Source organism: Lissotriton vulgaris, chromosome 1_1, assembly GCF_964263255.1.
Source record: "Lissotriton vulgaris chromosome 1_1, aLisVul1.2, whole genome shotgun sequence".
In the NCBI taxonomy this organism is placed as follows: domain Eukaryota; kingdom Metazoa; phylum Chordata; class Amphibia; order Caudata; family Salamandridae; genus Lissotriton; species Lissotriton vulgaris.
The window spans coordinates 946,079,506-946,104,493 of record NC_141685.1 but is presented as its reverse complement, the minus strand read 5'-3'; positions in this window follow the sequence as shown (position 1 = coordinate 946,104,493).

Genomic DNA, 24,988 nt, shown 5'->3' with positions numbered 1-24,988 from the left:
CCGGACCACCTGTGGTAAATCGGACACCGACTTCAAATTGTCAACCCCACGCTGAGAACTAGAGCCTTCAAAAACCAATGCAAAAACCAAATTGAAACAAAACCCCAGAATAACGTGGCAGCAGCTTCCACAACCGTGAACTCATCCAGATATTCGAACATAGCCTGTAATTTACCTGAGGTAAGAGCCTTTTGGGCCTGCAAATCTCTATGCAATACTCTAAAAACATCCCCAAATTTGTGTGTCCAAATCTTTTGGCTAGACTACTCAAGAGAGATGCATGCCCCAATGGCATAACAAGCCCACATAAAGCAATTTCTTTCGACTTGGAACTTGAACCAAACCCTGTTGATTACTAACCACATTCAGTACCGGACTTGGACTACGTACCCAGACAACCATGCCTTGAAGAACAGAACCTAACTGTGGCATTACCTGGCAAACATTTTTCTGAAACAAAATGAACATTTGCCCTCCCCACAACCCCACCCCCTTAATTGACCACAGTGCTGTTTGTCAAAGGCTGCGACCCCGCAACCCACAGACCTTCTTACTTGAAGTTAGCTGCAACACCCCTTTTGTTGAAAACCATTAGGATCATCACGCCCATGATGACCACCACGCCTCTTGCTAACCGTTGACAATATGCTCCAGATCACCGTAAAAACTAGCAGGCGTGAAATTAACCCCTTCCCTCCAATCCCAACTCCTGACTGACCAAGCCAGAAGCCGCATCCCGCCAAAATTCCAACATGAGGTTCAACATTTTCTTCACCATGCCCATCATATTCATCATTTTCACCCCAAATTGATATTGTGGCCATCAGAAAGCGTACTTGGCTTTTCACCATCAACAATGCCCCCATCCTACTCCCCTAAATAGGTCACAGGACTCTGCTGAGAGCGCCCTGCCGCGGTCCCTAAAATCTGTTGAGAAAACCGCTCCAGCTCTCTGTAAAAAACTAGCAAACATGAAAGGACCCCCTTCCCCATTCCCAACTCCTGACTGACCAAGCCAGAAGCCGCAACCTGAGACAAAAGGTCAACATGACGATCCACAGTCTCTTTATCATGCCCATCATAGTCACTTGAACCCAAACTGAGATTGTTTCCATCAAAAGTTGTACTTGGCATTTCGCCATCACCAAGCCCCCATCATAATTCCCCCAAAAGGTCACAGGCCTCCTCTGAGAGCGCCCGGCCGCTGTCCCTAAATCCGCAACAGATCCGCCTCGGATAAAGTTTGACTTACCAAAAAAACGCACTTTGCTGCGCCCTGTCGAAAAAGGAACACTGAGACACAGAAAGCATCCCAGGGCCGCTAACAATTCCTCTGCCGCTCCAGCCAGGAACCGCCATAAACTTACCAATTACCTGATCCTTATGTAGAACCTGCTGTTCGTCACTGGACAAATTCAAGCGTTCACCCACACCCATTGTCCCTGCTGGGAACCCAGAGAAGAGTCAAAAACATACACTTGCGGGTGGCGTGGGGGCTGCGTAGGAGCTGGAAAACACCGCCACAAAGTCTGTGTCCGAAGTATTAACCATGCGGGGACGTTGACCGGCAAACCTTAAAGACCATGTCGCAAACCTTTTCTGCAAAAGAAAGTCCTCCACCAGAAGAGCGTCTGTAAAACAAATTATCCTGAAAATGCCCCTGTGGTTGGTCCACAGCATGCTTTGGGAATGGGGGACCTCTGTCTTTGGCATCAAAACATCTCTAAAGTTCGCACCCCCTTGTTTCCGTGGAAGCAATGTCTTTATGCGTACAATTGCTGCTGTTTGTAATGATAAAAACGCCTTTCGATTTGTCCAGCTGCCACGCCCCCACGGGGCAGCCACTGTTCACTGTCCGAACTTTGCCAAAATGGAGCGCTAGCCCCCTTGAAGTTGTGGGCCACAAACGAAACCTGCTGTCCGTTGCGCAGAGCAGGCACACCTGGCGTAGAAAAACCAGCACGTCCTGCAAGCAGCCTACACACTGCAATTACGTGACTCACCCTTCATATTCGCCACCCGACTCAGTCTCTTTACACCTCCGTCGTCGTCTAATGGGGTGCCCGTCCGGAGCAGGTCACACTGTCACGCCTCAATCAGCATGTGAAATGCCTACTTCACAGCATCCTCCTCCACCCTGGTAAGGTCGACACTCTGCCTCCGGCCGCCGGAATTTCACCTGACAGGACGCTTCTCAGCTGACAGAAAAAACGCAGCTCACAAACGATTCTGCGCCACTGCTCCTCCTGACGTGAATGACGTCAAACCCTCCCTCGCTACCCAAAAACCCCCTGACTAAACCCTCCCCTTTCTTCCCACTGCCCTATCACAATGCGTGGCCCGCTCCACCGCGCGAATTCTCCCAAGGGGACATCGGCTCGTGCCAAGTCCTCCTGGGACCCATTCAGCCAGGTAGCGGAAACCCCACGGGTGGACGCACCCTGAACTCCATCTGGAGGTGGAACCCCTGATAACCAATTATCCAAAGACATCAACTGCTTGATCCACCTACTGATTGGCAAAGAGGAAGCCTTAACGCCTTTAGAGGTAGCTCCAAAAGAAGCATACAAGGAGTCTTATTTGCGAAAAGGCAGAGTTCTGTTAAAATAAACTAAGAGGGCCCTCTTGACATCCAGCAACTGCCACTGGAACTCAGCTTCAGAACCCCTTTCAGTACGCAATGCAGGAAGGATTATCTATTGATCCTTGTGAAACTGGAAAGGGCCTTAGGAACAAAAGAATTTTCAAGATGGAGGACCACCCCATCTTCAAAGAAGGTCAAAAAAGTCTCCCTGGCCACAAGATCCCCCAACTCTCCAATCCACTGTGCAGATGTGATAGTCACCAGAAACACCACCTTAAAGTTCACAAACCCGATATCTCATTCCTAAGGCTCAAAGGGCTGGAATACTAGTGCCTTCAAAACAGGGGCAAATTCCATAAGGGAAACAAACGTTTCAGTGAAGGCCTAGAAAGGGATATCCGAATGATTGAGCAGCTGCCAACTAAGCATGCAAGCTGAAAACTGCATTTTGCTTCTCGAAACCTTCCCATAAAAACTGCAGGACAACATTCAAATGACACTCTAAGGGAGAGAACTGTTGAGTCATCCACAATTGTTGAAAACTACCTCAATGACACTCATAAGATTTTAACGTGAGCTGTTTTCGAGACATTAGAATAGCCACAGCTAAATGACGGGATTGCCTTTCTGTTGCGGTGCCTTCCTCTCAACTTCCACACCAAGAGACAAAGTCTCTGGAAGGATAGAAAGTGTAAACACCTGAGAGGGAAGGGATGAAACAGGATTATCTATGGACTTTGAATTGCTAGGGTTTTGAGCACAGGAAAACATGACTGAGCCAAACCAGGACCATCTTCACCACCTCCCTGGTTACATCAAAAGACTGGCCAACAATCAGAGGAATGGGTGGGAAAGCATACACCAGATGATCCAACCAAGGAAAAGTCAAGGCATCCAGCACCCAAGCTCCTTTCTGAGGCGCCCCGGCACAAACATTTTGGAACCAGACCATTGTGCTGGGAAGCAAACAGGCCCAGGAAAGGAACAGCAAACCTCTGGCACAGCTTATGGAAGCTTAACCTGATCAATTACATTTCCTGAGTCAAGAGAAAAATCCAGGTGAGGGAATCCACGACCCCTTTGTCCACCCTGCTGACATGGACTGCCCCCAATAATAGCAAGTGAACCTCCACCCACTGAAAAAGAAGAGTAGCTACTGCATTCAAGGAGCTTAATCTGGTTCCCTCAATTGTTCAGATAGGCTGCAGTGACCAAATTGTCCGATCTGACCACCAGATGGCATCCCACCAGATGTTGACAGAACCCCATCAAGCTCTGTGTACAGCAGTAAGTTCTCTCCAATTGGAAGACTGCCCACCATCCTGCAGAGTTCACTTCTGAAGATACAGGGAACCTAGTGTGACCCCTCATCCACCCAAACGCACTGGCATCTGTCATCAGAACCTTTAGGGGATCTGGATGAATATCAACCCCCCTGGTCTGAGAGTCTGGCAGAGTCCACCACAGCAACTCCTGTCACATGTCGTGTTATTAGGATCTGGACCACAAAATCTCCCAACGTCAGATCCCAAAAGGAATGCTGTTGACTCCGGAGTGGACAAAGATAAAAACACTGTTGCAGCCATATGTCCCTGAAGCTTCCACCACTGACACACGAAAAGACACTGGCTGCCCATGACATTCAAAGCCCAGGACCTCAAGTTGCTGCTTTGGAATCCGGAAGAAACACCCTATTGGGGTTAATGCAAAACCTGGCTCCAATGTACTTCCAGTACGTTTAAGGTATCAGCTTGCATTTTTCTAGATTGAAGAGAAACTCATGTGCCTCCAGCTGAGAACACAACAGCACCTGAACCAACTGTTCCCTGGAAGAAGCATGCAGGAGCCAGTCATTGTGGTGAGGATAAAGTTGAGTGCCCTGGAGATGCAGGGAAGCAACTAACAGAGCCACCACCTTCGTGAACATCCAAGGCACCGACTTCAGCCTGAACAGAAACAAATGGAACTGAAAATGCCTGACGATGATGCAACATCTTAGATACATCTGATACCCTAACTGGAATGGTACATGATAGTAAGCATCCTGAAGATCCAATGTGCACATGAAATGAGCTTTGACTACCAGCAGAATCAACCTCTGGATAGTCTCCATTTTGAAGGGCAGTGTTCGGACATACTTGTTGAGGGCCTTCGGTTCCATCACCATCCAAAATCCCCCTGTTGATTTCTCCACTAGAAAGACTATGGAATATAATTCATTGTCCCTTTCCACTTGAGGAACTTCCAAAACTTCTTTCTTCTGGAGAAGGGCCTCGATCCCCTTACAGAGGGCCATTCTCTTTACCTCCATGGAAGACTGTGGTGTTGGTCTGAACCCTGAGTCCTCCGGCAGTGATATGAATTCTGTGCAATCTACTCGGGGTACATGAAAACCCAATTTTTCTGAAGTAGATGCCTCCCACTCCTTTAGAAAGTGCTGGATCTTGCCTTTAAAGGCAGACCTCTGACCAGCTGCCAAATAGTCAGAACTGCGGTTTAGGAGGACTTGGCCTTCTTGTCACTACCTCTCCTGGACCGAAACTTCCCCTGTAAATGTTGTAGTTGTTGACATGAGTTATGTTGAAACGGAGACTTAGGCTCTTGACACTGCTTATCTGCGGAGAGTTACTTTAAAGTTGACAAATGTTCCTTCTTCTTAAGAAGTTTGTGGAGGTTTTTAACCAGTTCCAACTAAAAAAACTGGGTACCCTGTAAGCCAATGTGAGATTCTAGGTGTTTGCGCTAAGTCAATGTGCCAGTCTTTAAGCACCAAGGGCTACATATATCAAGCTATTTAGCTTTCGCAAATGGGCCAATTCGCAGAATTAGCCCGTTTGTGAATGCTAAAAAGGCTTTCTACAAGTATGAAAACCCATTTTGTGATTCGGTAACCTGTTACTGAATCGCAAAATTGGTTTGCGATTCACTATTAGGAAGAAGTGTTTTTAGGGCGTCCCTAATACCGAATCGCTTCAATATGTCGGAATGTTTGGTGACCGAAATGCGGTCGCAAATCATTCGCATTTTACCACCTACTTCAAGTAGGTGGTAACCCATTCGCATGTGGTAAGGGGTCCCCAAAGAACACCTTCCCCTTTGTTAATGTTGGTTAAAGTATTTTTTAAGAGCAGGTTGTGGTCCTGCAGACCACTGCCTGCTCTTAAAAAATGAAAAGAAAACTTTTCATTGTTGTTTTTGAAACGCATCCCTTTTTCCTTTTAGGAAAACGTGCTGCATTTAAAAAAAAAGATTGCTTTATTTCAAAGCTGTCACGGACATGGTGGTCTGCTGACCCCAGTAGGGCACCATCCCCATGATTTTAGCGATTCCTAGGGGGTCGCAAATTGCGATATACCTCATTAATATTAATGAGGTAGAGCGATTTGTGACCCCCTAGAAATCCCTATAGTAAACTCTTTGGGTTTTATACATTGTAAATTGCGATTACCTAATTGCGATTCTCAGAAATTTGCAATTAGGTATTCGCAATTTACAATTTTGATACATGTAGCCCCAAATGTCTTTGATCCACTAAACAGCCCCCATCACCCTCTGACAGAGCCATAGCTCTCACCACATCAAATGCTACATCTACTTGTCGCTCAAAAGGCTGGAACAATTGAAAATATCATCTGAAGAACAAAACAGCTGCTCAGTGTTCAAGTTAAAAGATTGAGCAACATTTGTCCCATAGATGCCAACCAGATGGGATAAGTGAGCACCAGAGTATACCTTCTTTATGGATGAGTCAATCTTTTTATCAGTAGAGTCTTTAGTTATAGTATCCTTGGTCAGGGAACTTCTCCATACAAGACTAGCGACAAACGAATCAATGGCTAACAAATCGGGTAAATTCTACTGCATGTCTTGATGAGGATAGAGCTAAGCCATAAAACGTGGTAAGATGATTTTTAGCAGGGTCTGATGGAGCGAGATGTTGAATGAAATTTCGTTCAAGCTCGCAAAGTTAAACTTCCATAATAAATGTAACAGTACTAATAGCATGTGTTGAAATAATTAATCAACCTAGCTTAAAATTGCATACATTACACGCGGGACTAATGTGCTTATATGTTGCATTTGCAAGTGCGTGGAAAATAATAAACTAACCTTGTCTATTGTTTTTGTCAATATTAAATGCGGCTGTTTTATTAATTGGCATGTGATATATTCGTGTGCATATGTTTTGTTGTGTCTTTTCTGTGGCAAAGACTCGTGAAGAATCCTTGTGGCCTGAAAGAAGAAGGTTATTATACATGCTGCTTTTTGTGCTTTGCTAGGTAACATAATTAATGAGTTAATTTTTAGCAAAGGGGAGGGTAACAGAATGGGTCTCAATTCTCTAATTAATTATTGTCTTGTGTTTGTTTAAATATTAGTTTTGGTGAGAGGCCTTTTGGGCCTACAAAAAGATGGCGTTTTTGAAACCTGTCCAGAGAAGAGCCTTGCACTACACGAGAAGTGGAAAGTTTTACCACGTTGACAATTTTGTCAGAAATTAATGTTGGATAAAGAAGTGCATAATATGCTCATGGAGTTTTGTCCAAGGACAGAAAGCAGCAGGATTGCCAAAGCAAGGAAGCTGAGAATTGTAACTCGAATGAACTAATTTTGAAACATTTTCGAGGAAACGAAATGACACGAACAATAGGGCTAAAGAAGAGCCCGTTCTTGGTTTGAAAGCGGTGATGACATGATTGGTCTGACATAAGCCAGCCAATGGGAACTCTGAATGGCAGAAAATATAAACATTTTGAGAAGATTAGCTAGTTAGAAAGGTATAAAATCTGGCCCTACAGGCAGGAGGGGGTTCTTGCTTCGTGAATGACGTGCTGTTGGACTTCTGGTGCACGTAAGGATAGCTGTCTTTAATAAAAATTCTTTGGTGAAGAGAGTTTTAGACAGGGAAATAGAATTTAGGGAATGGAAACTTTTATTTTGCTTTAATTCATAGTAAATAGTTTCCTTTAAAATGTCAGACTAATAAGCCTTTCCTTGTATGAAGCTTTCAATTTGCTAATAAAATAATGATTTATGAATAAAATGCTCTTTTCCTTGAAATAAATAAAGCTAATAAATTAGATTTTTGAAATGACAAGCTGGTCTTGTTTATTCATGGTCTAGTTATCATTATTAGATCCGTTCGCCTTAGTGATTTAATTAAATGTTGTGTGATCAAAACCATGGTAAGAAATGATAAACTGCAGTTGTATATATTTTTGTAAATAGTTACGAATAGAGTGTTTAATTAGGTCACATGATTCAGTCGCTCAAAAATTGTCTCTTTAGTCTATGGGCCTTGGTAGTGATTTATGATTAATGGTATGTATTGGAGAGATGAGTTGTGTTTTTGAGTCAGTTTTTCATTAGGAGCGCTGGATCAATTACTTGGTAGCAGAGTTACGGTTACTATGGTAACTGACATGTTACATGATAATTACATAGGATACATGTCTAAAACTTGTTAAGTTTGTTCAGTTGTTATATGTAGTTGAAAGGCTTTTTCCAACAGTGTGAAAATTCCTAGTTGTTCTGGCCAGAGCAGACCAGAGTAGTGTGACAAGTGAGGTTACACAGTGCATTTGTTCTGTTTCAAATAGTGGTATTGTCATATATCACTAGTGTTGTGGACGTACAGCACAAGTTTAGGGATCCTAGGTATGTTAGGTAGAATGTATAGTGAGGTTTGTCTATGAAATTGTAGCTTTTGAGTATAGGGACAACTGTCCTGTTTTTAAAACTCACTGTGAAAAGAGTAATAGAATTTATCCAAGCTTGAGTAAAGGGTAAGGAGGCGCGTCTATTCTTACTGGCAAGTGAGGATTTTTATGGCAGGTTAAAGTCCTACCAAAATTTCATGTATGAATGGTTAGGGATTCTTTTGTATGATTGCGCGTGAAATATTTTATGAAAATAGCGTCGTCTATTTCACGTGAAAGAATACTTGCATGATTGAAAAGCTATCACTTATTTTAGCGAAACAGACAAATGGTTTGTTTTTGTGAAGTTATTAACTGAATTTCATTGAAAGATTTGTAAAATATGGCTCTGTGAAAATATTTTGTAAAGGAGGGGTCGGTTCAAGGAGTGGAACGGAGACAGTGAAGCTGCAGCGGCAGCATACGTCACCAGGTTCGCGCTGTGATTGGCTAACATACGTCACAGTGTTAGCGCACCGATTGGCTCATGTGACTTAGACAGACTTGTAGCTGATTGGCTTATCCAGAAATACTGTAATTCTGTTGGCTGAGGAGATTAGTGGCGAGGCATAATCTGATTGGCTTGTTGGTGAGTTTCGCGCACGGATTGGCTAGAGTAGTGGAACAACAAGGAAATATTTACGATCTTTTCTAAATAAGCTGAATTGTTTTAAAACATGAGTTATTATTACATGGAAGAGGAAAAGAAGCCTTCATGGTTTCAGAAATTAAAAAATATTTTCAAAAGTGACAAGAAAATTGAAACGCGAGGTGGAAAATTACTTCATAAGTACAAAACACCTGCAGCCTATATGGAAGGTGAATTTGGTTATCATACTTGTCTTTGGATGGAGAATTGGATAGAATATACCAAAAATTATGGTGTATTGGCATGGCCGGAAGATGGGTCATTTAACATTAAGGTGTTGAAAAACTTGAGAGAAAAAATGATGTCTCTTGTTCCAAAACCCAGACCTACACAATTTGAGACTTTAGCTGAATGGGAGGATGAGATGTTTGATTTAGAACGGGAGAACAGAGGTATAACAAGAGGCACTAGAATGAATATTAACAGATAAACTCATGAAGATAGAATGCGTCGTTGGAGACGTGCAGACATGTGTAATGGTTTATATCCAGCGAGATTTAGTAAGGAAACAGGTCAAAAAGGTGCTGCTAAGAAAAATAATGTTGGTGAAGATAGTGAATTAGAAGATTCAGTTTTAGAAGAAATGTATTTAACAAAACGAAAACCGCCACCTTATAAACCAGTTTGTTCATGGTCTACCCTCGAGAATTCCTCAAGGCTCTTCTCCAAGTGCTCCTCCTAGAGAAATGAATGATGAAACTCCATTTAGAACAAATCAAAATAATGCATAATTTCCTGAGAGAGTAGAAACAACAACAAATTCTAGTACATCTAGAGAAAGTAGAAATTATGCTGAAACCCCAGTTCAGAGAAATGATATCCCAAGAGATGTAATGAGAACAGAAATATCAAATGCAGAATACATCCGATCAAAAGAAGAATTAATACAGCAGTTAACTAAAGGCATGGAAGCAGTAACGGTTCCAGTAACAATTGGACCTGTTGTTCCAGTTTTTGACCAAAAAGAAATCAGACATTCAGCTCTGACTGTCCCTTTAAATGCAGAAATTCAGAAAGTGGCTGAAAATTTTTATTCAGATTTAACAGAAATCCACCAAGAGAAAAAGATGCCAGATTTAACTTTTAATCAAATTTTTTCAAATGGTAAGACTCCATCTGTTGCAGAATCTGATTCTGGAACACCAGAAAGAAGCATACATAAAATAGATTTATAACAGACACCACAGCCCCCAGAATTTAAATTACTTGATGTTGCTAAATTGAAGGCGGATTTGGAGGAATTGATTATTGGCACAATTGGACCTGACAGTTTAAAGTTATATCAGGATGATGAATTGTTTATTTGTAAAAGCATACAATGGAAAACGAAAACTAAATATGATCAGCTAGAAGAAATGGCTGCTGAATTGGAAATAGCTTTGAGTAGACAGAAAAATTTGCAGAAACATTACAAAGTAGATTTCTCTGAAAAAGATATCGAAAACATGAACACCACACGAAGGATAATTCATATAAAAGAATTAGTAGTGTTTCTAAAAAGATTAGGTGAATTACACAAATGGAGAGTGAAATGGACAAAGAAAAGAGAGGAAGACAAAAGAGAAAGAGGAGAAATAGTAACTGAATATCCAATGACAGAAATAGCTAGTGGAGGGTATGTTCATGTTCCATGGACAAGACAGGACATTTTATTGTTTACAAAAGATTTTCCCAGACAAAGAGAAAAACCTGTGGAATGGTATCGACAGGTAGAGAGATTTGTTAAGGTCTCAAAAGTTCTGTGGATTGATCTTGATGGATTCTTTGACATTGTTGTTCCTTCAGATCTTTGGACAGAATGTAAAATCTCTATAGATTGGCCTAAAGAAGAACCTATTCGAGATAAAGTAACAGGTGCACCTTCACCTGATGTTATAAAGCTGTACGATAAAGTGATTGTGTGGCTGAAAAATAAGATTCCCCCAAAAGAAGTAGATTGGTTTAAAATTGACAGAACAAATCAAGAGCCAAAAGAGTCAGTACATTCATTCTATGAAAGATTACTTCTGGTATTTAAACAATACAGTGGTTCCGAGAAGCTGAGTGAGAAAGATATGAGCCATTTTATATACAGATTTGTATAGGGCTTGAGACCTGAGATTGGTCAGATGATTAAATCAAGAATAGCTGGTTGGCAGTCACTCACAGTTGATGACATCCTGAGAAAGGCAAAATACTGCAGTGATGAGATAGATGCCAAACAAAAGAAGCTGAAAAAAAAGCTATGTGGGCACAGATAAAAGTGGCTGAACAACAAATTGCAACATTAGAAAATAAAAATGTTCATCAGAATCAAGGGAAATTTAAGGGTAATTTTAATAAGCCAAAATTAATGGGTAATATTGAAGAATTAAAACAGAAATTGCCATGTTTTAATTGAGGCGAAATTGGACACTGGAAGCGTGAGTGTAAGAATCCGCCCAGAAATTTAAAAAATACATCATTAAATACACAGATGCAGAATGAGATAAATCAGAAGCAACAGCTACAGCGACAGTTAAATGAGATTAATCAGCAGCAACAGCTACAGCGACAGGTAGTGAATCAGCAGAGTCAGATTCCACAACCGCCACTTCCAAATTGTGTTAATGTGCAAAGATACAATACAGAAACAGGATTCTGCAGAAGTGAACAGGTAAACAGATCGCCAAGAGTGAATGTGTTGAATGGTTCTCAACAATATTGGTTGAAAGAGAATGATGGAAGTAAATCTGAGGATTACTTATGACGGTGCCTGAGAGAGGGGGAAGAGTGTGCGCTTGGAGCCACTCTAGAGGTAGATCAGTCTGGTCCATTTGTAAATGGTAAAGTGAATGATGTAGAAATCACTTTTCTAGTGGACACAGGTGCTACCCATTCTACTGTTAGATCAGTGGAAATAGAAAACCTGCCTCTCTCTGGTGACACCATCCAAGTAGTTGGGGTAGCTAGTCAACAAATTAAAACCGATTTAACAGAACCAGTTAAAGTTGAAATTGGTAAATTTAAAGATAAACATAGATTTGTAGTCTGTGATAGCAGTCCTGTAAACTTGTTAGGGAGGGACATCCTTTCAAAATGAATTGCAAAATATATTGCTCACCGGATGGTATTGAGCTACAAACTCCAGAAGAAGAGGATGGCATATATAAGTTAACAATGTTAATGGTTGAAGCAGAAGAAAGTAAATTATTTCCTGCTTTTGACAAAAACGATTTACCTGAAGAATTAAAATAGACAGTCAATACTAAAATTTGGGACTTATCTGGAGACGAAATGGGTTTGATGAAACATGTAGACCCAGTACAAATTACAGTAAAACAAGGAGCAGATTATCCAAATATTCCTCAGTATAAAATGAAAGCTGACACAATTGAGGGAGTAATTCCTGTAACTGCAAAAATGTATAAAACAAGGTGTTTTAAAAGAAATTGAGAGTAGTCCATGTAATTCACCGATTATGGGAATCAAAAAGCCAAACGGAACTTACAGAATTGTTCAGGACCTGAGAAAGGTTAATCAAATAGTTGTTCCATGTTGCCCAGTTGTACCAAACCCAGCGGTAATTTTATATCAGAGTCCGCATGATGCAGAATGGTATACAGTTATAGACCTTTGCAATGCATTCTTTACTGTTCCATTGCATCCAGAAAGCCAACAAATTTTTGCGTTCAGATTCCAAGAGCGTATCTTAGCATGGTGTCGTATTCCTCAGGGGTATACAGAAAGTCCATAAATTTTTAATCAGTTGCTAAAGAAATCTTTGGAAAATCTAGATTTGCCTGGAAAATCAACATTGGTGCAATACATTGAAGATCTCCTTGCTGCTGCAAAAACACGAGATAACTGTGTGATAGATACTATTACTCTTTTGATTCATTTGGCAGATGAGGGACATAAAGTGTCACCTGCAAAATTACAGTTTTGCAAACAGGAAGTAAAATATCTTGGTCACAGAATTACAAAAGGAATTAGACAAGTGACAATTGAAAGAATAAAAATGATCCAAGCAACGCAACCTCCAAAAACACAGAGACAGGTCAGAATGTTTCTAGGAATGGGAAATTATTGTCGTCAATGGATTAGTGGATTTTCAATAATTGCAAAACCATTGCAGAGACTAACAAAAGCAGACATAAAAGACCCGATTACCCTGACAGAAACTGAGTTAGATGCTTTTGAGCAGGTAAAAACGAGTTTGTGTGAAGCACCAGCATTGGGAATGCCAGACTATGAGAAGGAATTTGAGCTGTATTGCAGTGAAAGGGAAGGATGGGCATTATCAGTTTTAATTCAAAGACATGGAAAACTGAGAAAGCCAATTGCTTATTTCTCAACAGTTCTTGACCCTGTTGCGAAAGCATTACCGGGTTGCTTAAAAGCAGTAGCTGCAACAAGTATAAGTCTGGAACAAAGTGAAAGGATAATAATGGGATTCCCTGTAAAAGTATATGTGCCCCATTCAGTTGAGATTCTCCTCACCAGGAGCAAAACTCAGCATTTAACAAGCAAGAGATTAACAAAATATGAAAAAGTTATACTGGGATCAGATAACATTTCGATTGCAAGATGTGTGAATTTAAATCCTTTAACATTATTGCCTGATGGTACTGTAACAGAAATCAGAAATGAGAATGACATTGACCATGAACGCCTGGATGTTTTAGAATATTGCACCAAACCTAGACAGGACATAAAAGATGTTCCGTTGCCTGAGTCTGATTTTGTTTATTTTGTTGATGGTTCATGCTTGAGAATGGATCAAGGCTTTCTGAATGCAGCATACTCTGTCTGTACAGTTGCAGATGTGGTTGAAGCTTCTTGTCTCAAAGGAATTCGTGCAGCTCAAATCGCAGAACTGATTGCTTTGATTCGTGCATGTGAAAGAGCAACAGGATTGAAAATTACCATAGTGACTGATAGTCAGTATGGGTATGGCGTAGTCCATGAGTATGGCCAGCTTTAGTCTCAAAGAGGTTATTTAACTTCTGCGGGAACACCCATCAGAAATGCAAAATTGATCAAAAGGTTGATCGATGGCATTCAGCTGCCAGAGAAAATTGCTGTAGTAAAATGTACAGCACATAAAAAGGGGAATGATTATATGACCAAAGGAAACGCATATGCTGATAAGATCGCTAAATTCTGTGCTAAAAATAATATGTCCATTAATCGGGAAAAAGACAATGAACATGTTTTGAACTCACTTATGCTAATATCTGTAGTTGAGACCTGGCAGGGAGTGAAAGATTTACAATATTAGGCAGATGATGAGGAAAAAGACACATGGCTAAAAGCAGGTTGCAGACAGCGAGAAGAAGATGACATTTGGGTTTATAAGGATGACAGACCAGTAATGCCAAAGTGCATGATTGCTGACATGGCACGAATGTATCATGGTCCAGGTCATTTAGGCAGAGATTCAATGATTAGATTGTTTAGGCAAACATGGTACAACCCAAAATTCAGGATTATTGCAGAATCTTTTTGCCAAAGATGCTTGATCTGTCAATAGATCAATCCGAACAGAAAAACAGTTGTAAGCTTGGGAACCATAGGACGGGAGGGTGATCCTTTTACCAGGTTACAGATGGATTTCATTGATATGCCTCCTCATAACAGATTGAGATATGTCTTAGTGATAATCTTTTTGTTTTCAAGATGGGTGGAAGCTTTCCCGACTCGTCACAATGATTCAGTTACTGTGGCAAAATTGCTTTTGAGGGAGATCATACCTAGGTATGGATTTCCAGTGACGGTTGAAACTGATCGCAGCACACATTTTGAAAACAGATTGTTACAGATTCTTTGTGAAGCACTTGGTATAAAACAAAAGCTACACTGTGCTTATAGACCAGAAGCATCAGATGTTGTTGAGCAAGTCAATGGTACTATCAAAAATAGGCTTGCAAAAATGTGTTTGGCTACAGGATTGAAGTGGACTGATGCACTTCCACTTGTCTTAATGTCTCTGAGAAGTACTGCGGATAGAAAAACTGGCTTAAGTCCTCATGATATACTCATGGGCAGAGTAATGAGACAAGCATTTGTTCCAGTTGAAAAAGTACTTAGCATTAATGATAGTGCAGTTATGGAGTACTGTAAAAATCTTTCTGACGTAGTAACTTCTGTGTTCCATCAGGTGGGAGCTGAGGTACTTACAAGAGAAAAAGAACAGGCTCATGATCTTTTACCAGGAGATTGGGTGAGGACAAAGGTTCATCGAAGGAGAAATTGTCTGGTACCCAGATGGCAGAAAGCAAGGCAAGTGATTCTTGTCACAACAAGTGCAGTAAAATGTAGAGGTCTGAAAAGGTGGACATATGCTAGTCATACTATTCGCGTACCACCACCTGAGAATTCTGACGAAGAAGGTGATACAACAACTGATTCAGACTCTGAAGAAGAACCTGAAAGAAATCCAGATCCTGAAGATCGACAAGAAGGTCGACATCTGGAAGATTCTAATGCGAATGAAGCATTGAATGAAAAAGATCTAGAAATTGTGATAGTAGACTCTGGAAATGATGAGGATTCACTAGAAAAAGAAGCAGAAAAAGAGTCTGATCAAGAAGTGAATCAAGATCAGGAGAGTATTGAAAAACGGATTGAAAACTCTGAAAGAAGGAACGAAAATTCTGAAACTGGTGGATTGGAAGTAATTCAAGAAGAAGAAGAAGACGAATTACCAAGTACCAGCTATAAGGATGATGTACCTAACAGAGTAAAGCTGCAGAGTAAAGAACTACCTGAACCTAGAATTCAAGTCCCAGAAACAGAAAGTGAAACTGATGAAAGTGATAATGAATCTAAAGTGAAAGAATTCAGAAAAAGAGCTTGGAGAAATGAATGCAATGAAACTGAGCCAAGGAAGAAACTCTTAAAAACGGAGATAATTGGCCAAATGAGAGTTTGAAATTCAAATTAGTGATTAAGTCAAAAGAACAGATTAATGAAATGTCAGTCAGAAAGGTGAATTAGATAAGAAAAATCAAGTAGGAAAGAAAATAGAAGTGATCAGCAGTAGAGCAAAGAGAGTGTTAAAGCCTAATCAAAAGTATAAATCACCTGAGTGGACCTATATAATTATTCCACCAGTAGTGGAAGTGATTAGTAGTAGTCAAGAAGATATAGATGACACAAGTGATAATGATTGATTTAGTTTTCAGTCAAAAGGTTCTGGATGACATAAGGTCGAAGAAAATGTGTTAGATGACACAAGGTCGAAGAAATTATGTTAGCTGGAAAAACACATTGTAAGACGCAAGGTAGAAGAAAAGTTGTTAGTGGATTCTAAAAAAAAACAAATTAAAAAGGGGGGTGTATATTTAGTGATTTTTAAATTTTACATGTTTGTTTTTTCTGAAAGGCTCTTGTCTCAAGTGAAAGATGCCTAATTCCAATAATAATACGAGAAGCTCTATTTTAAGAAGATGTTGCAAAATGTCTTCTATTTGTGTGATTCTAATAATTTTGGTTTGGTTAATTTTGGCTGTCATTTTCCCATTTGGGATTGACAAAGAAATGTACAAAGCTAATATGACTAGTAAAGATAAGGCTAAACAAGTTAATCATGATGCAGTAGGTAAAACTAATAAAGTTATTGAGCACAAACCAGAGATCCATCAAGATAGATCTGTTGGTGATTTTTCTAGTAATACCTTTTCTAGACTCCTATCTGAATACGTTAAAGTGATGAATGTAAAGGATTGTTACATTTGTGTGAAATTACCTGCTTCTGTTTCGGAAGGGGTTACTTATAATATGCTTCGTCTTACTTATGGCATTACTTGCAGTGTATTAACTAGTTTGTTTTATGAAACTGGTCGGTTGGAATATTATTATTCTGACTTTGATGAGATTTTTGCTAATCTAAAAGTTGTAAATAGCTTAAATAAAGTGAGGCCTGCGACACAGATGAGGGAATTTTTCTTAGCGACTGGTGAACTCAATTATGAGTATGCCTTTAAAAATAATTTAACATGTAAGTTGAGAACGGAAGAAAATACATTGTTAAATATGGTGGAAGAGAGAAGGGCAATTTATAAGAGAAATGTGATGATGAAACATGCCAAGTCTAAGTTTTGGCAGATGGAGGACGAGAAACGTAATGGAAGAAATGAAAATGTTGCTATTTACAAAGATAAATCTGTTAGTGAAAGCCTTGTATTAGGAGAGATAATACGCTATATGATCATTTCTTTGTGTGTGCAAGTCAATGTGAAGATACCTATCATATTATAGGGTGTTGGGGATTTAAAGGGGGCAAAGATCCAATTTGTCCTGGAATTTATTTCATTTGTGGGAATAAAGCATATTACAGTCTCCCAGACCACTGGTATGGGACCTGTTTTGTTGGTTTCGTTTTTCCAAAGATATTCCATGTAGATAGAAATTCAAAGGGTTCATTTGAAATTGGTAATCACCTGAGTAGATTTAGAAGAGAAAGCTTTTCAGAAATTATAGGAGATATATTTGGTGCAATAATACCTATGGTGGGAATTACCCTGAATGCAAATAAAATCAGAAAAGTATCTACAATTGTTGAGAGATTGTCAACAGATACTGTAAGTGGTTTTCAATTAGTTGACACGGAACTTGTTGCCATGAGATCCATGGTAATGCAGAACCGTCTAGCTCTAGACCTTCTGCTAGCAAAAGAGGGAGGAGTTTGTGGGATATTGCATGTCCAACACTGCTGTACCTTTATTCCAGATAAGAGTAGGGATATAGAAATGTATATAAAGAATTTAACAGAATTACATGCTGAAATTTAACCTGTTGAAGATGAGAGTTTTACAGAGCGCTTGGCTAAAAGATTCGCAACAATCAAACACTGGTTCCAAGAGATTGGTAGTTCAATCATTGGGAAAATACTTTATCCTGTAATAGTTATAGTCATAGTGATACTTTTGTTAAAAATTGGTTGCATGTTACACACGAGAAATAAATTTGTGAGGGAAAAGAAAATAATTTATACGCTCAGAAAAGAACAGGCGAAGGAAATAGAACTAGAAGAGTTTCGTAGAGCTCAATATGAGAGTAGTAGACAAGCTGCTGAATCTAAGCTTTAGAAAAACTAATACAGTGGACGTTCAAAATATGTTCTGATAAATTAAATTTTTTTCTGAAAATTTTGGGTGTAGTTTGGTGATTTAGAAATCACCAGATGAGGGAGTTGATGGAGCGAGATGTTGAATGAAATTTCGTTCAAGATCGCAAAGTTAAACTTCCATAATAAATGTAACAGTACTAATAGCATGTGTTGAAATAATTAATCAACCTAGTTTAAAATTGCATACATAACACGCGGGACTAATGTGCTTATATGTTGCATTTGCAAGTGCGTGGAAAATAATAAACTATCCTTGTCTATTGTTTTTGTCAATATTAAATGCGGCTGTTTTATTAAATGGGATGTGCTATATTCGTGTGCATATGTTTTGTTGTGTCTTTTCTGTGGCAAAGACTCGTGGAGAATCCTTCTGGCCTGAAAGAAGAAGGTTATTATACATGCTGCATTTTGTGCTTTGCTAGGTAGCATAATTAATGAGTTAATTTTTAGCAAAGGGAAGGGTAACAGAATGGGTCTCAATTCTCGATTTAATTATTTTCTTGTGTTTGTTTAAATAATAGTTTCGGTGAGAGGCCTTTTGGGCCTACAAAAAGATGGTGTTTTTTAAACCAGTCCAGAGAAGAGCCTTGCACTACACGAGAAGTGGAAAGTTTTACCACATTGACAATTTTGTCAGAAATTACTGTTGAATAAAGACTTGCATAATATGCTCATGGAGTTTTGTCCAAGGACAGGAAGCGGTACAAAAGGGGGTGGTGATGGAGGGAGCATCTGAATCAATCAAACACTCACACCCAGTCAAAAGATCTGGGTTTAATCCATCACCGTTCTTTAGCCCACTCTGCCACCCCAGTTCAGACATGGCTATATGCAAATCAGTCTGACCCTGTGCCTCATGGGAACAGTCCAGCCCGAATTGCCAAGCCATGTCTTCCCTGGACCGGAAACAAGCTTCCGAGGACCGGTTTCTGGCATTCCAGCCGTCTTCAGCCCGGCTTGCTAGAATCCAGTGGCAAAGTGAGCAAGGGACTCACGTCTGAGCATACCCTGCCACACTTATGGCGGCCAAAAGCGGTGCAAAAGGGGGTGATGATGGACGGAGCATCTGAATCAATCAAACACTCACACCCAGTCCATCACCACCCCCTTTTGTACTGCTTTTGGCATCAATAAGTGTGGCAGGGTATGCTCAGACGTGAGTCCCTTGCTCACTTTGCCACTGGATTCAAGCAAGCCGGGCTGAAGACGGCTGGAATGCCAGAAACCGGTCCTCTGAAGCTTGTTTCCGGTCCAGGGAAGACATGGCTTGGCAGTTCGGGCTGGACTGTTCCCATGAGGCAGAGGGTCAGACTGATTTGCATACAGCCATGTCTGAACTTGGCTTGTGACCTTCCTTGCAATATACGACACTTTCTTGGAAGGGGGAGCTCTGGGCCCTTACTGCGAGACACCTAAGTAGGTTTCTGCATAGCCTGTCGAACATTGTGGTGGAACTATTTTGTGCTCCCTTCTGCCTTCCTGGGACCATCAAGGGGCGTATGCATTGGGCCAACAAGAATGCAGCTGCAAGCGCCCCCCAAGAGCAGATCAAGCAGGGAGCTGTCCCGGGGATAGGGCATATATGGATGGCAAGTTTGAGGCGCTGGTGAATTCTTGGAGGGTAAAATTGACTCAATGTCAGTAGAATTGGGCCTTATCCGAGAAGACTTGCAAAAACTGTCGGAGAAGGTCCATTTACTGGAGAACACTGTGCAGTCTCTGATCCCAACCGCCCAGTCGATGGCACAACATATCATGACTCTTGAGGCGCAGACCAGGAGGGTGGCCTGGCTAAATGACCATGAAGGTCGTGCGCACCGAAATAATGTCCGTATTTTAGGGCTGCCCAGGAGAGTTGAGGCCGATTCCCTTCTGGCTTATTTGGAGGATTGGTGCCAGGAGGAGGTGGCCCAAGAGAGCCTCTCCATATTCTTTGCCTTGGAACGTGCCCATAGAGTTCCAACACAGCTGCCTCGCCCTGGAACTCCACCACATCAAGTGATGGGGTGCCTCTTGCATTTTCAGGATAGAGATCAACTCTTGCAACAGGCACCCTTGCATGGTCCTTTTGTTATGTTTGAATTCCATTCCTGCAATGCACTTGTTTCATGCTCTATTAGGTTAGTAGTGTGTGGCTAAATAGACGCCATTTGTATTCACGTTATGTAACCCACTGAGTTATCCCCGTAATGTGCTGGCTTCAGTTAGCAAGTGTGACTCCATTTTGTATTTCATAATCCCTATTATGCTGCTTAGGCTGTGCCCGAACTAAGCCTCCTTATTTAGTATTGCTTGCCTCAGCAGAACACTGTATTTCATTATTATTTTCCCTTCTGTTCAAGGCTGTTTCTCAACTTATTAACGAATAGGCATTCTGCCCTCGCATACCTATCTGAGTGTGTAGTTCTGCTCCCACGTCAGCACGGTAACCTTGAGTATCAGATAGCATGTACCCATCTGGCAGGAGGTAGCTCATCCCTCTGTGCCCTCTTTGTTCATGTTTGGCCCAGGCCGGTAACTTTCCACTGTGGGCGTGGTGAAGGCTCTTGGGAAGAATCATTACGTGTTATAGACTGTTAAGGGGTTAAGTCCCTCACCAGAAATCTTAGGGTGCAGGTCAGATTGGACTCCTCTGCAGAGTATTGCTAATAAATGTATGTTTGTATTCTCTACTGTCTTGACTGACTCTTCATTCTTGAGAAGGCATAGCAGGTGGTTGTAAGTAACCAGGGTGGCCCCTAAGGGTCACTTCCTTCAGTTGGCGCCCAAATAGGGACCCCCGTAAGGTGACCCAACTCACCCGCAAATGGGTTGCACCGGTTGGTCGGGCGGATTGGGGTACCCCACACAATCGAGCTTGATTCTCACAGCTGCCCCGCCCGTCTTATCGGGCGACTCCTCATCTAGTGGTCACCAGCTGAGGTCCTGAGAAGGTGAAATCTTAGAGTTGACTGTTTGGTCCAAAAAAGTTGGCAGTGGAGTTTAATTTGACTCGACCTGAGTGCACCAGGTGAGTGATTTGATACTGGGAAAAATGGCACCATTCTTGATCAGCACGAGCCTACGGGCTGTGTCCTGATACAGTCTCCAGACTGCTTGGTGCAGTTTTTGGACTGCCTTGCTTGAATAGCACTAGCCGACGGGCTGTGTCTTGGTACAATCTTTTGGGCTGTCTTAGTTTGAACTTGGTTGGTTTTCGGACCCTTTTTAAAAAACAGAGAGTATTTGCAAACAACCTACCTGGCCAACTGGTAATTTGGTCTTCTCTTGATAAGGTCTGGGGCTAGAGCCTGTCTTATTGAACTTGGTACAGTCTCTTGACTGTCTTCTTGTCTTGGTGCAATCTTTGGACTGTTTTGTTCTGATGCAGTTTCCGGGCTGGCTTGTGGTTTGATTGTTGTGTTTGGGTGCTATGAGGTTTGTGGACTGACGTCGGTGATGGTGTTTGTGAAATGCTTGCTTGAGTGAATAGCGACTGTGCTCTTTGTGTGGAGGTAAGGATGCCTTGCCTCAGCAAGCTGTGTTGTGTGGGTTTTTTGTTTGACACGCTCTGGGGACCATCTTTGGGAAAAGTACTTGCGATTCCTTTGCCAGGCAAAATGATGAGTGTGGCCCATTCTTGAAAATGTCTGGAATAGGATTAATTTGGTCTCTTGTTGTCGTGCTCTGCAGATGCCTATTGGAAGGAGGTTAGCTGGTGCATCCTGACGACACTCAAAATTTTGAATAATAAAAAAAATCTGGTTTGATCAGAAATACTAGCAAGAATGTACATTTGTTTTGACATAGGGAGAGGACAACATGAGAAAAATGTAAGAAAGGGATGAACATTTAAAATGAAAGCCGTATTGTGACGATTCAAGGTAATGTATATTTATGCTGAACAGACACACATTCTAAAGGTGCATTAGGAGAGGTGGAATACATGCTTGTAATTCAGTAGCGCTGAATGTGTTTGGTCTCTCCATGATAGGGGGGGAGGAGTTATGGAAAGGGAAAAAGGGTGCAGTGGGTTGGTACTTAGAGCTATCCAGCTTCAGACACAAACCGCATTCTGAAAATTGGCACTTAGGTATTCGCTGCAATGTTCAGAAGTTAACTTCTGATTGATTTGAGTGAGTGTGTTTTATTTGGATTTGCCCACAATAGAATGTGTATTTAATTTGGAAAAAGTGTTTCAAGCACTCCAGACATTGTGTCTTATGCTGAATGTGAGAAGTTGGCCTGGTATATGATGTTCGCTATTCTAATGAGCACCTTGCACCAGTCCAAACAACCCTTATGGTGATGGTTGTAAAGTCAACCTTATAGACCAGCTTTCCTAGGGGTAGCATGGACAAAGCAGTCTTAGGCTAAACTCAAGAGGGCGTGTGAAGCCAGCTGTTTTACCATATGCAATCCCTTTAATACCAAATGAAAGGACACCACTCAGGATATATATTCAAAATATATATGTATTTATTTCTAAACAAACCCCTGAACTCTTTATGAGCACAGAAGCACAAGCGCAAAACAAGGAACTTAATATAACATACAAAAGTTGCACAAATATGGATAGGCCGGGGTGGCCCGACAAACCATATATTAAAAAAGTGGTATAAGTACCACGTCATGAACAATGGTAAGGCCTAGGGCCTTGGGAAACGCGGGGGCTACACCGGACTAACAATGGTTAGGGAGCAGGAGGCCCACGGGATGCGTGTGCAGTGTCTAAAGGCACACACGTTCACAGATAGAAGTCAATGGGTGCGTAAAAGTTAAAAGTTAAAGTTTGGGAGTCGTCCGACTGGACTAGAACTTAACCACTTGAAACTAGGACACTAGGGATGTAAACCTTTACAGGAGCACCGTAGTACTCGCGTTACCTAACCCACAGGAAGCGGGTACATAGGTCCAAAGTGTGTCGGGTTTCGTCATGGAGATCTATGGAGCCTTGGAGAAAAGATGCTGCAGGCGGCCAGAAGAAAAGAGTCCGGTTAGATCCAAGGGTGGATCGAAGATAAAGAGGACCTGAAAGCAGAGGGGACAGAGTCTTTGTCACTAGCCAGTGACCAGGAAGGAACCAGGATGGAACCAGGTGATGTCGCGTTGCAATCAGGTGCTGATGGTAAGATTTTCTCTGGAGCCACGTGGACCGGGAGGCGTCGACGACGACCAGGAGTCAGGCACGGACTGTCCCACGAAGGCTATCGCTGTTGGCGGTGTCGGCTTCAAGATTCGAGGCAACAAGCCTTGGCAAAGGCAACCCACGCAGGATACGATGTAGGCTTCTTACTCAGACTAGCAAGGTCTGAGGGGCTGCTTCCCTCAGGGGCTGCACAGTTAGCAGGTCGCAGACTTTTCAAGATGGCCAGTCCCACGTCTCTCGTCGCCTCCACGGGTCTCAGCTTTGCAGGGGCTGTGGATCGGGCTGTTGGATGTCTGGGAATCAGGTTCTTGTCAGGCTCTGGGCTCAGGCTCCGGCGGGAGGCGGCGGCAAATCAAGTCGGCGATCGCTGGATGGTGCCTGCTTGTGCAGGGTGGTCACTCCATGACCACAAGGGAGATTCTTCAGTCGTCTTCTTCTAAAGTAGAGTGATGAAGGTCCAGAGTTTCGTTTCAGTGTTTCAGTCAGGATAATCTAAATTCCTGTGACTCAGCTCCTACCTATATACCAATCTTAGGGGCTGGATTACCTGCTAGGTCCCTCCTATGGGTGGGACCAGGGAAGGGGGTGGTTACCCCTTTCACTTTGTCCAGTTTCGCGTCAGAGCTGGGGCTGGAGTGCCCCAGAACTGGTTTGAACAGGCCCATGCATGGGACACCTTGTGTGCCCCAGGCAGTGTCTCAATCCTTTCAGCCCTCCCTGTCCCAATACACAAAATCCTGTCTGGGGTGGTGCTAGCACCTCACAAGGCAGGAAACCTATTGTCCAAGCCTCCCTCGCTGGAAGGACTCCCAGCAGCAGGAGATCAGACTTGTTTCTGTGGCAGCAGCATCCATTTTGTGATGCTGAGGCTCTGGTTAACTTTAACCGGGAATAGTAGGAACAACATGTCTTTTCCCTCTAGAAGGGTGGAATGCTACCCCCGTCGCCAGGACTGGTGAGGGGGTAGTATTCCAAATCGTATGACACCTTACTCGACATGTTTTGATAAAGCCAAACCATAGTTAGCATTTAACCGGGAGGTTCATAATGCACTTAAGAGTATATGGTATGGCAATATCCTAGAACAGCTATAAGGACATGTTTCCGAAAGCTGCAGACAGGCTCAGCTCATGCTAGAGCACCATATCACATAAAACCAAGCACTCTGCCTCCAGGATTGTTAAGGCCTGCCATAGGAGTGACTTATAGGTGTATATGTGTCTAGATATAAGGTTAGATATAAGTATACTATATCTAAGCAAGGGGTGATTACACGACCTTGACCCAGCTGAGTGATCAGCCAGTTGTGTCAATGTGGGTGGCCAGCCAGGGGTGGTATATTACATGATAATACATAATGCAGCCCCTGGTAGGCCTTGGATGCACCTATGCCCTGGGTACCTATAGTACACTGTACAGGGGGTAATAAGGTGACCCAGTATCCAATTGGAGATGTACCTAGGGTACATGGAGTCCATTTTAAAGAGAGAGCAGATAGCCTGGGGCCCTGATCAGCAGGATCCCAGGCCAACTAAGTCGAAAACCAGCTAAACACTAGGCAAAAAATCTGGGGTAACCATAGTCAGGTATCCACCTTCCTACACCACCCCCCAACCCCCCAAATGAAAGGAGATAAGGCTATCCTTGACCAGGTAAGCCTATATTGCCTAAGTGGCCATATAAGGAAGTACCTGCACTAGCATGGTTACCCCCTGTCTCAATGGTCTACTAAGCAATCCCTTACCCTAAGGGTATCATAGGGTCTCCACCATAGGGAATCTCTACCTGTGGTGTGTTTTGGCAAAGTAAAAGGCTGGCGTTGAGATGGAGTACT